The sequence below is a fragment of the Ursus maritimus genome, unplaced genomic scaffold, assembly GCF_017311325.1.
Source record: "Ursus maritimus isolate PB19 unplaced genomic scaffold, ASM1731132v1 scaffold_21, whole genome shotgun sequence".
NCBI classification, from domain to species: Eukaryota; Metazoa; Chordata; class Mammalia; order Carnivora; family Ursidae; genus Ursus; species Ursus maritimus.
Genome location: NW_024424564.1, coordinates 977,786 through 989,083, shown reverse-complemented (window position 1 = coordinate 989,083; position 11,298 = coordinate 977,786).

Here is an 11,298-nt window from a genome sequence, read left to right as displayed (position 1 = left end):
AGGCTCTAGAAATGAAAACACATAATTTACTCTTAAGGCCTCAGTTTCCGTTGAAAAGGTTTAGTGCCACAGATTCCTCACTTAAAATCTGTCTTTTCGTCTCTTAAAAGATACTATATTAGGCTATCTGTTAGGACTTTCTTGTCTTCAGAGAATACAATTTACAGGTAAAGTTTCTCCTTTCCATTTTCTTTCCCAGATGTTAGCCGTTAGCAAATCGTGTCTTCTGCCTACATTTAGTAATCACCAGCCTCTTTTCTGGCCCTACAGTCTTTTTGAATATATACATGTTGGACTTCATCTGGCCTCTGAGAAGCAGTTCACGTTGGTTGCGTCTTGATCTGTAGGAGCTTGGCACGGGGTTGGAGAGGGTGCGTAATGGATGTGGATGCAAAGACTGCACTTTGTACAAAATGTAAAGGTACCCATGAAGGGAGTGTTTGGCTGTTGTATCAGACATGCACTGTACAGACATTTTAATGTGCGAAATAAATTATGATTAGGGTAGCCATCATTATGTGAAGACAGTGAAAACTAGGCAAACTGATCAATAGCGACTAGCCAGTGTATGAAAAATATACGTAACTCCATAGAAGTCCTAGGAGAAGGGTAAAGCTTCTGAGTTTGGGTTGTTAGAAAATGGTTTGGGCGAAAAGCAGAGGACTAAAATTTGGAAATGGGAAGGCTAAAAGTAAATGTAGAGGCAAGAATCCTAAAACAAGTGATAATACACCTAGAAGGAATGTTAAGATGGGAATAAATCAGATTAACATGGTAGAAGGCTTCGTGGGCTAAAGAGGTTTAGACATTTCTATTCCTAAATTCAATTTTTTTTTTTTTTTTTTTAGTTTAATCTCTTTACCCAACATGGGGCTCAAACTCCACCCCAGGGTCAAGAGTCGTATGCTCCTCTGACTGAGCCAGCACTTGAATTCAGTCTTCTTGATCCCTATGAGAGTAGGTATTATTTTAACAGATGTGAGTGAAAGTTGGGGACCAAAGAGGTCAAGTGACTTCCCCCCAAAACAGCCACACTGAGTAGGGTCTTTTCATTGCGGTAGGCTGTATTGGTGGGTGGTAGTCTACCACTATCCTGGAGAACCACAAATTGGCTGAGAATGATGACCTGCTTCCATTTTACTGGGGTAGAACAGTTCATTTGCTGAACAAAAGTCTCCAGGCTGGGAAGCCTGCGTGGCTCAGTTGGTTAAGCATCTGCCTTCAGCTCAGGTCATGATCCTGGGGTCCTGAGATCAAGTCCCACGTTGGGCTCCTTGCTCAGGAGGAAACCTGCTACTCTGCCTGTTGCTCCCCCTGCTTGTGCGTGCTCTCTCACGCTCTCACTCTCTGACAAAATTAAAAGAAATGTATGACTAACTTTGTCACAGAATAATCAAATTTTTGGTTCTTAGGGAATGCATAGTTTGAGCAAATATTTTGAAGAATTACCTTCCTGGTTCTTAAAATGATTAAGTCTCTATCCAAATACTCAGTAGGCCTTTTTTTTTGTTTTAAGATTTTATTTATTTGAGAGCAGAGCCAGAGAGAGCACGAGTGGGAGGGAGGGGCAGGGGGACAGAGAGAAGCAGACTCCCCGCTGAGCAGGGAACCCTGAGCTGAGGGAGGCAGGGCTCCATCCCAGGAGCCTGGGATCATGACCTGAGCTGAAGGCAGACACTTAACCAACTAAGCCACCCAGGTGCCCCTGAATATACTATTTAACAATGATATTTTAAGTAACCTGTGACCTCATCCATTAAAAAAAAAAATTGATACTCCCAAACCATGTACAGGATTGTTAGAAGCATTTTGCTAAGAATCTGTGAAACTGGCACCGGTTATTTATTGAATGACCATTTTGATTTCTAAAGGGAAAAAAAAAAAACAGGCCAATTTAGTTAGCTATACTCTCTCACCATGCTTCTCCATTAGCAGATTTTACTTGGGAAATACTTCAGAAGTGGCAGTTAAAGGACTGGGTATCCTTGTCATCTCGCTGTTGTTATTTTAGAAATTAATCCTTACAGATAGGTATGGAGACCCCTGTATATCCTTCCTCAGACCTGTTTCCCTCCCTCAGAGATACCGCTATCATGGACTAGTGTTTTATAATTTCTGTATGTAAGTTGTATTCTCTCAATACATATATATGTACCCAAAGAAGTTAGTGATCTCTAAAACTTTAAACAAAATTGTACATATCATCCTACAAATTTCTTTTCAACTTTGTTTCCATGATTTATTTATGATGATAGATGTAGCTCTATTCACTCCCTTTCCAGTCCACGGTAGTGTGGCTTTTATCTGTACCTTTCCACCAAATGGCTCTCAAGTTCACCTAGTTGGTAATTCCAATCATCATTCTTCATGCATGGCTACATTTGTCATTTCTTCAAATTAGTCTCCTTAACATCCCCTTCATTTCTCTTTATTTGTTTCATCTTCAGTTTCAAGATCCCCAAAATTACTTTCATTATCTGTCTACTCTGTCAAAGTTTTCCTGTATGTTTTCCCTGTTAACACAGCTGTCCATTTGGTTGTATAAAAAGGAAACCTGGTCTTTGTAACAAATGGTGCTGGGAAAACTGGATATCCACATGGAAAAGAATGGAGTTGGACTCTTATACCATATACAGAAATTAACTACAAGTGGATCAAAGACCTAAATATAAGACCTAAAACCATAAAACTCTAAGAGGAAAACAGGAGGAAAGCGTCATGCCTTTGATTTGGCAATGATTTATGTGACCCCAGAAGCTTAGGCAACAACGTAGGTAGGAGCGCCTGGCTGGCTCAGTCAGTAGAGCATGTGACTCTTGATCTCAGGGTGGTAAGGTCAAGCTGCATGTTGGGTGTAGAGATTCCTTTAATTAATTAATTAATTAATTAATTAATTTGGATTTCCCCAAAATTTAAAATTTCTCTGCAACAAAGGACATAAATCAATAAAAAGGCAACCTACAGGGGCACCTGCGTGGCTCAGTCAATTAAGTGTCTGCCTTCAGCTCAGGTCGTGATCCTGGAGTCCTGGGATCAAGCCCCACGTCGGGCTCCCTGCTCAGCAAATGCCCTCTCCCTTTCTCTCTTTCTCTCTCACAAATAAATAAAATCTTAAAAAAAAAAAAAAAAAAAGAAAACGTCGTGATCCTGGAGTCCTGGGATCAAGCCCCACGTCGGGCTCCCTGCTCAGCAAATGCCCTCTCCCTTTCTCTCTTTCTCTCTCACAAATAAATAAAATCTTAAAAAAAAAAAAAAAAGACAACCTACAGACTGTGAGAAAATATAAATGACCTGTCTGATGAGGGGATGGCATCCAGAATACATAAATACAGATCAACAACAGCAAAAATTTTAAAAATGGGCAAAAGACTTGAACCGGTATTTCCCCATAGAAGTTCTACACATGGGCAAAAAGCACATGAAAAGATGCTCATCATTAATCCTTAGGGAAATGCAAATCAAAACTACAGTGGGATAGCACCTCACACGCATTAGAATAGCTACTATCAAAGGAAAGTGTGGGGGACCCCCGGGTGGCTCGGTTGGTTGAGTGTCAGGTTGAGTGCCTTCAGCTCAGGTCATGATCCCGGGGTCCTGGGATCGAGTCCCGCATCAGGCTCCCTGCTCAGCGGGAAGCCTGTTTCTCCCTCTACCTCTGCCTACCACTCCCCCTGCCTCCCACTCTCCCTCTCCCTTACAAATGAAAAAATAAAATCTTAAAAAAAAAAAAGTATTAGCAAGAATGAAAAAAATGGGAACCCCTGTGCACTGTTAATGGAAAGTAAAATGGTAGTTCTCAAAAAATTAAAAATAGAATTACCATGTGATCTAGTAATTCCACTTTTGGGTATAGACTCCAGTCGAATCAGGGCCTCAGAGTCATCTGTATATCCAATAGCTAAAAGGTAGAAGCAACCTAAGTGACCCTCACAGCTAAATGAATAAATGCAGTATATCCATACGATGGAATAGTATTCAGCCTCCAATGGAAGGAAATTCTGGCACATGCTACAGCATGGATGAACCTTAAGGCCATTAAGCTATATAAAGTAAGCCAGTCACAAAAAGACAAATACCGTATGATTCCACTTATATAAGGGTACCTAGATTAGGCAAATTCATAGAGACGGAAAATAGAATGAATGGGGGCGCCTGGGTGGCACAGCGGTTAAGCGTCTGCCTTCGGCTCAGGGCGTGATCCCGGCGTTACGGGATCGAGCCCCACATCAGGCTCCTCCGCTGTGAGCCTGCTTCTTCCTCTCCCACTCCCCCTGCCTGTGTTCCCTCTCTCGCTGGCTGTCTCTATCTCTGTCGAATAAATAAATCTTAAAAAAAAGAAAGAAGAAAGAAAAAGAAAATAGAATGAATGGTGTTTGCAAGGGGTTGGAGGAGGGAGGGGAAGAATTACTCTTTAATGGGTACAGAATTTCAGTTGGAGATGAAAAAGTTCTGAAGATAGATGGTGAGGGTTGCACAACAATGTGAATATACTTTTTTTTAATAAAGATTTTATTTATGTGACAGAGAGACAGCCAGCAAGAGAGGGAACATAGCAGGGGAGTGGGAGAGGAAGAAGCCGGCTCCCAGCGGAAGAGCCTGATGTGGGACTCGATCCCAGAATGCTCGGGATCACGCCCTGAGCCGAAGGCAGACGCTTAACCGCTGTGCCACCCAGGCACCCCAACAACGTGAATATACTTAATCTCGCTGAACTATACACTTAAATGGTTAGGATGGAAACCATTTATGTTAAATGCTTTGTTGGTTTGGGTTTTTTTAGATTTTTTTATTTTTGAGTAATCTGTACACACAAGGAGCTTGAACTCACAACGCTAAGATCAAGAATCACATACTCCACTGACTGAGCCAGCCAGGCGCCCCTATGTTAAGCATATTTTAAAAAATTATTTTAAGAAAAGAAAAGAAACCTCAGTGTCAACCTAATGCTGTCACAGGCTCCCTTCTTCATAGCCATTCCCTACAATTTTTACTTTCTAAATGTTCTCTATCACCCCTCTTCATTCCTAATGCAATTACCTTAATTGGAAACCACCTGAGGAGCACCTGGATGGCTCAGTCAGTTACGTGACTGACGCTTGATGTCGGCTCAAGTCATGATCTCTGGGTCATGTGATCCAGCCCTGCATTGGCTCCCTGCTCGGCAGGGAGTCTGCCTGAGATTCTCTCCCTCTGCCCCTCCCCCTACTCGTGCTCTCTCTCTTTCTCTCAAATAAATAAATAAATATTAAGAAAGGGAGGGAGAGGAGAGAAGGAAAGAAAGGAGGGAGGAAGGGGGGAAAAGGAAGAAAAGAAGGGAAGGAGGGAGGGAGGGAGGAAGGAAGGAAGGAAGAAAGGAAGGAAGGAAAGAAAAAACAAAGCACCTGAGCAGGCGGTTGGCACCGTTTCCTAACTGCTCTTCTACCTCCGCTGAGAATCCCCCTACGCTTGCTGCTTGCCTCTTGCCTCCATAAAGTGGGTTCTCCCAGGGTGCCTGTGGCTCAGTCAGTTAAGCTCCGAACTCTTTCGGCTAGGGTCATGATCTCAGCGTCCTGGGATCGAGTCCACCCAGCATGGAGTCTGCTTGGGATTCGCTCTCTCCTCTCCCTCTGCCCCTCCCTGCTCACATTCTCTCTCAATCTCTAAATAAATAAAAATAAATAAATAAAATCTTACAAAGTAAAATCCTCTCCCACTTAAAGCTCTGTTGAATAAGGCAGCAACTTTAAAACTTTAGTCATGAAATCCTTTGTTCAATATAAGTCTTAATTAAAATTCTAACAAACTGATTGAAGAAACTAGGTCTGGAGCCTTGCCTGCTCAGCCTTACATACCCCTTTCACTGGAACAGAGTTTGAAGACAAATGGGAATCAGTATTCGTTCATTCAATAAATTCCTCAATTCCTACCATTAGCTAAGCAGTAAGAATCCAACAGAGAATAAGACATGGATCTGTGCTTCTTCCTCTCCCACCCCCCCCCTGCCTGTGTTCCCTCTCTCACTGGCTGTCTCTCTCTCTCTCTGTCAAATAAATAAATAAATCTTAAAAAAAAAAAAAAAAAAAAGACACGGATCTGCCCTCCCAGAAACTAGTCTAATGGGAAAGGCAAATAATGACATTCTAAATTCCTTAGCTTGGTCTCCATATACTTCTCTACACATCTCTAACCTATTCATTTAAGGAGTATTTATTCAGCATTGGAAGAGCCTCCAATTATTGTTTTATTACTGTTGGGGTAGTGAAAGAGGTGAATAGATTTTCATTCATTTTTTTCTCTCAAGGGGTAAGGTATTTCAGCGTTTTTGTTGATTTCGTTTATTTTGTTGATTTTATTTTAGGGTTTCATGGATAAGTGTGGTTTGAGAACTTTAGTTGAAATATAATGAATAATACTATAATTATTGATATGGTAATAAATCAAGTTGATATATCTGGTTATAGAATAACAGTAAGTAAGGATTTTAGATCCATCTTTAACTTGAAGGTTAATGCTTTTGGGAATTCACCCTGGTGCAGCCACTCTGGAGAACAGTATGGAGTCTCCTCAGAATGTTAAAAATAGAACTACCCTACCATCCATCAATTGCATACAAGGTATTTATCGAAAGGATACAAAAATACAGATTCAAAGGGATACATGCACCCAATATTTATAGCAACATTATCAACAATAGCCATACCATGGAGAGAGCCCAAATGTCCATCAAATGATGAATGGATAAAGATGTGGTACACACACACACACACACACACACACACACACACACTATAACGGATGGATAGATAGATGATAGATAGATAGACACACACAATATATAATGGACTATTACTCAGCCATGAAAAAGAATGAAATCTTGTCATTTGCAATGACAGGGATGGAGCTAGAGTGTATTATGCTAAGTGAAATAAGTCAGAGAAAGACAAATACTGTATGATCTCACTTATATGTGGAATTTAAGAAAGAAAACAGATCAACATTTGGGAAAGGGGAAAAGAAAAAAAGGAGAGAGGGAAACAAGCCATAAGAGGCTCTTAACAATGGAGAACACACTGAGGGTTGATGGAGGGAGGTGGGTGCGGGATGGGCTTTATGGGTGATGAGTAGTAAGGAGGGCACTTGTGATGAGCACTGGGTGTTATACGTAAGTAATGAATCACTGAATTCTACCCCAGAAACCAGTATTGCACTGTATGTTAACTACCTAGAAGTAAAAAAAAAAAAAAAAGTTAATGCTTTATAGCTTCTTGGTGATACTACATGTAGGTGCAGACCATTTTTTTAAATTATTTTAGTGAAATGAATTCAAGAACAATGGAGAACAATCATGATATGACACACAATTTCGGAGCATTGTCCATAGTATAGTCCTGTTCGTGTAGATATCACGGTTGTCTGACTTAATCATCCAAGAATGGCGTCTGTTTTCACGTCTAGGGAAGGAATGGCTCATGAGTGTAAGACATCTTCTGATGAAATTAGTATTCAGAATGCTATTTCTATAGGTAAAACAACTCAGTTGTGAATTTATAAGACCCCTCCTCCATTGCTATCATCCAGTCTAGTGACAGACTAAGCAAATACTGGGGCACCTGGGTGGCTCAGTTGTCAAGCGTCTGCCTTCAGCTTGAGTCATGATCCCAGGGTCCTGGGATTGAGCCCCGCATCGGGCTCCTTGCTCAGCGGGGAGCCTGCTTCTCCCGCTCCTACTCGCTCTGCTTGTGTTCCCTCTCTCGCTGTGTCTCTGTCAAATAAATAAAATCTTTTTAAAAAACCAACAAAAAAACAAAAACAAAAAACCCTAAGCAAATACTTAAACAAATTGTTGAAAATTTTTAATATATATTATAAAGGAATAAATACTGGCCTCTCACTTATACTTTATGTTCCGGTCTTCCCAAATACATAAAACTATGTAATTAAAACAAGGGGTTTTATTCTGCAGTCCTTCACCTATGTTCTTTCCTAATATATTCTCATACCTTGTCCCTACCATACTTTCTGCCCTCGCCCATCTGTACTAGGGATGATAAAATGGTCAGCCCACAGAAATCTTTACTTCACACGGCGATGGTTAACCATAGTATTTGGATTTTACTGCTTTTACATTTGGCCTTTCCAGAGTGCTTTAGTCTTTATATTTTCTTGCCTGGTAGCTATACACACATATATACATGCCTGGCTCCTGAAGATTGGAGTCCATACTCTGATGAGAACTCCTTGTGGAAACGGAGTTCTTTGGTTTTTGCATTCCCAATACATGTCCCATAACAGGGCTCCAATATTTTAAAGAGAGGATAAAATCTTGGCATCACATCAACACTGGAGGCTTAGTATGCAATGTCAGGCAAGTTTTACAGAAAACTAAAACTAAGTAGAAACTTAGCCTCACATGTACAGCTTAGAATTCAATCAAAGATCCAAGATCGCTATACAGATTTCTGGGCTCTTTTTCAATTTAATTTTTTTTTAAGGTTTTATTTATTTACTTGACAGAGAGAGAGACAGCCAGCGAGAGAGGGAACACAAGCAGGGGGAGTGGGAGAGGAAGAAGCAGGCTCTCAGCGGAGGAGCCTGATGTGGGCCTCGATCCCAGAACGCTGGGATCACGCCCTGAGCCGAAGGCAGACGCTCAATGACTGAGCCACCCAGGCGCCCCCTCTTTTTCAATTTAATTTTTAAATAATTTTTGAGGTATAATTGATATACAATAAAAGGCCCATATTTAAAGTGTACAATTTGATAAGTTTTGACATATTTATACACTCATACACCATCACCAAAATAAAAATAAACCTATCAATCACTCCAAAAAGCTTCCTTAATGCACCTTTGTAATCCCTCCTCTTTCCCCACCCCAAACTTTGGCACCAGGTAACCACTGATCTATTTTGTCCCTAAAGATGTTTGCATTTTGCAGAATTTTTAAAAATTGGAACTGTAATTATGCAACATATACTTTTTTAACTGGCTCCTTTCGCTGTTAGTAATTGTGATTTATTCATGTTGTTGTATACATCAATAGACTTGTTTCTTTTAAATGCTGAGTAGTTAGTAGATTTAGAACAAATTTCCCCAAAATACTGCCTTACTGAATTCCACAAATTTGGATATTTTCATTTAGTTCGAATATTTTTAAATTTCCCTTCAATTCCTTCTTTGACTTGTGGGTTATTTAGAATTGTTTTATTTAGTTTTAAATACTGGGGTATTTTCTAGATATCTTTAGGCTATTGGTTTCTAATTTAATTCCATTGTAGCCCTAGAACATAGCTTGTGTGACTGGAATCTTTATAAATTTATTGAGACTTGTATTATGGCTCAGAATATGGTCTATCTTGGTAAAAGTTCTGTGTGTATCCGAAAAGAGTGTGTGTTCTGGTGTGGTTAGGTGGAGTGTTCTAGAAATGTGAATTAGGTTAAGTTGACTAATAATGTTGTTCAAGTCTTTTGTATCTGTACTAATTTTTAGTCCCCTTATCTTATCAATTATTGAAAGAGGGATGTTAAAATCTATTTTTTAAAGATTTTATTTGCCAGAGAGAGAGACAGTTCAAGCAGGGGGAGCAGCAGGCAGAGGGAGAGGGAGAAGCAGGCTCCCCACCAAGCAGGGAGCCTGGTTTGGGGCTTGATCCCAGGACCCTGGGATCATAACCTGAGCAGAAGGCAGACACTTAACCGACTGAGCCACTCAGGCAAGGCCAAAAAAAAATTTTTTTTTAAATTAAAATTGTTTCAACAATAAAATTTAAGCATTGAGTACACTGTGCCAACTTTACCAGTTATCTCATGATTTAGAATGTGACAAAATCAAGGTACAAAATTCCTCTCTTCCTCCTCTCCCCACTCACAACTACTACAGGGAGAAGGAATGTACAAAATTGAGATTTGTTTCTCATGAAGTAGAGGAAAGGAGGCTGAAGGAAAGAAAATCCTAAAGGTGATCTTTAAATACAAAGGAGAGGCATTGACTTTGTTTCCAAAGACAGAATGTGAAGGGGAGAAATGGTGACTGAAGTAGGTAGATTCAAATGGTTCTTTTTAACAAATGATTCTCACTTCTGTGAGGGAGTTAAAATAGGCATAGGAAAATGTGTGAGATTACTTACTTGATTTCTTCATGTGTAAGAATTGTTTTGTATACATATACATTCTTTATTTTTTAAAAGATTTTTATTTATTTATTTGTTTGTTTGTTTGTTTGACAGAGTGATAGAGAGAGCCAGAGAGCACGAGGAGGGGAATGCCAGAGGGAGAGGGAGAAGCAGGCTTCCTGCCGAGCCAGGAGCTCAATGTGGGACTTGATCCCAGGACCCTGGGATCATGACCGGAGCCGAAGGCAGATGCTTAACCAACTGAGCCACCCAGGCGCCCCCATATACATTCTTAATATGAAAATGTTCACACATAAAGAAAAGTAGAAAGATTAGTACAATGAATAGCTATATTCCTTTCCAGAATCAACAATTAATATATTGCCATATTAGTTTACTTGCTGAGCAACTTTAAAGAAAATCACAGATGTCAAGATGCCACACACTTCATTAGCACGCATCAAATATTTATTTATTTGAGAGAGTGCACACGGGCAAGCATGTAAGGGGCGGGGGAGGAGCAGAGGGAGAGAATCTCAAGCGGACTCCCAGCTGATTACAAAGCCCAAGGTGGGGCTCGATCCCATGACTGAGATCAGGACCTGAGCTGAAATAAAGAGTTGGACATTCAACCAACTGAGCCACCAAGGCGCACCCCCCCAAAAAGTTTTCTTTTACAAAACTATAATACCACTATTGCACCTAACAAAATTAATAATTCACTAATCATTGAATACAAAATCTATGTTCAGAATTCCCCAAAGTCATTTTTTTAAGTTTATTTTTAAGCTCTCTCTACACCAAAGTGGGGCTCAAACCCACAACCCCAAGATGAAGAGTTGCGTGCTCCTCCGACTGAGCCAGCGAGGCGCCCCTCCCCAATGCCATTTATAGCTGATTTTATTTTTCAAACTAGTGTCCTATCAAGCATGAACATTTTGATCCACAGGTTTTTGATTTCTGAATCAAGCACAAAGATTCCTGACCTCTGACCCAAGAGGTGCCTGTGTAGTCCCACTGATTAATCGATCCAGTTCTTAGAAATCATCAAGTCAGATCTACTCTGCCTTTCCATTTTGATAAAATTTTGGGCTAAAGAGGCAGCCACTGCTTAGATCCAGTTGGCGACCCTGACTGGGAATGTGGCAACTCCTAGACGATACAAATTAAGGATGAAAGTTGCTAACTCCTCTTGACCAAGTGGATG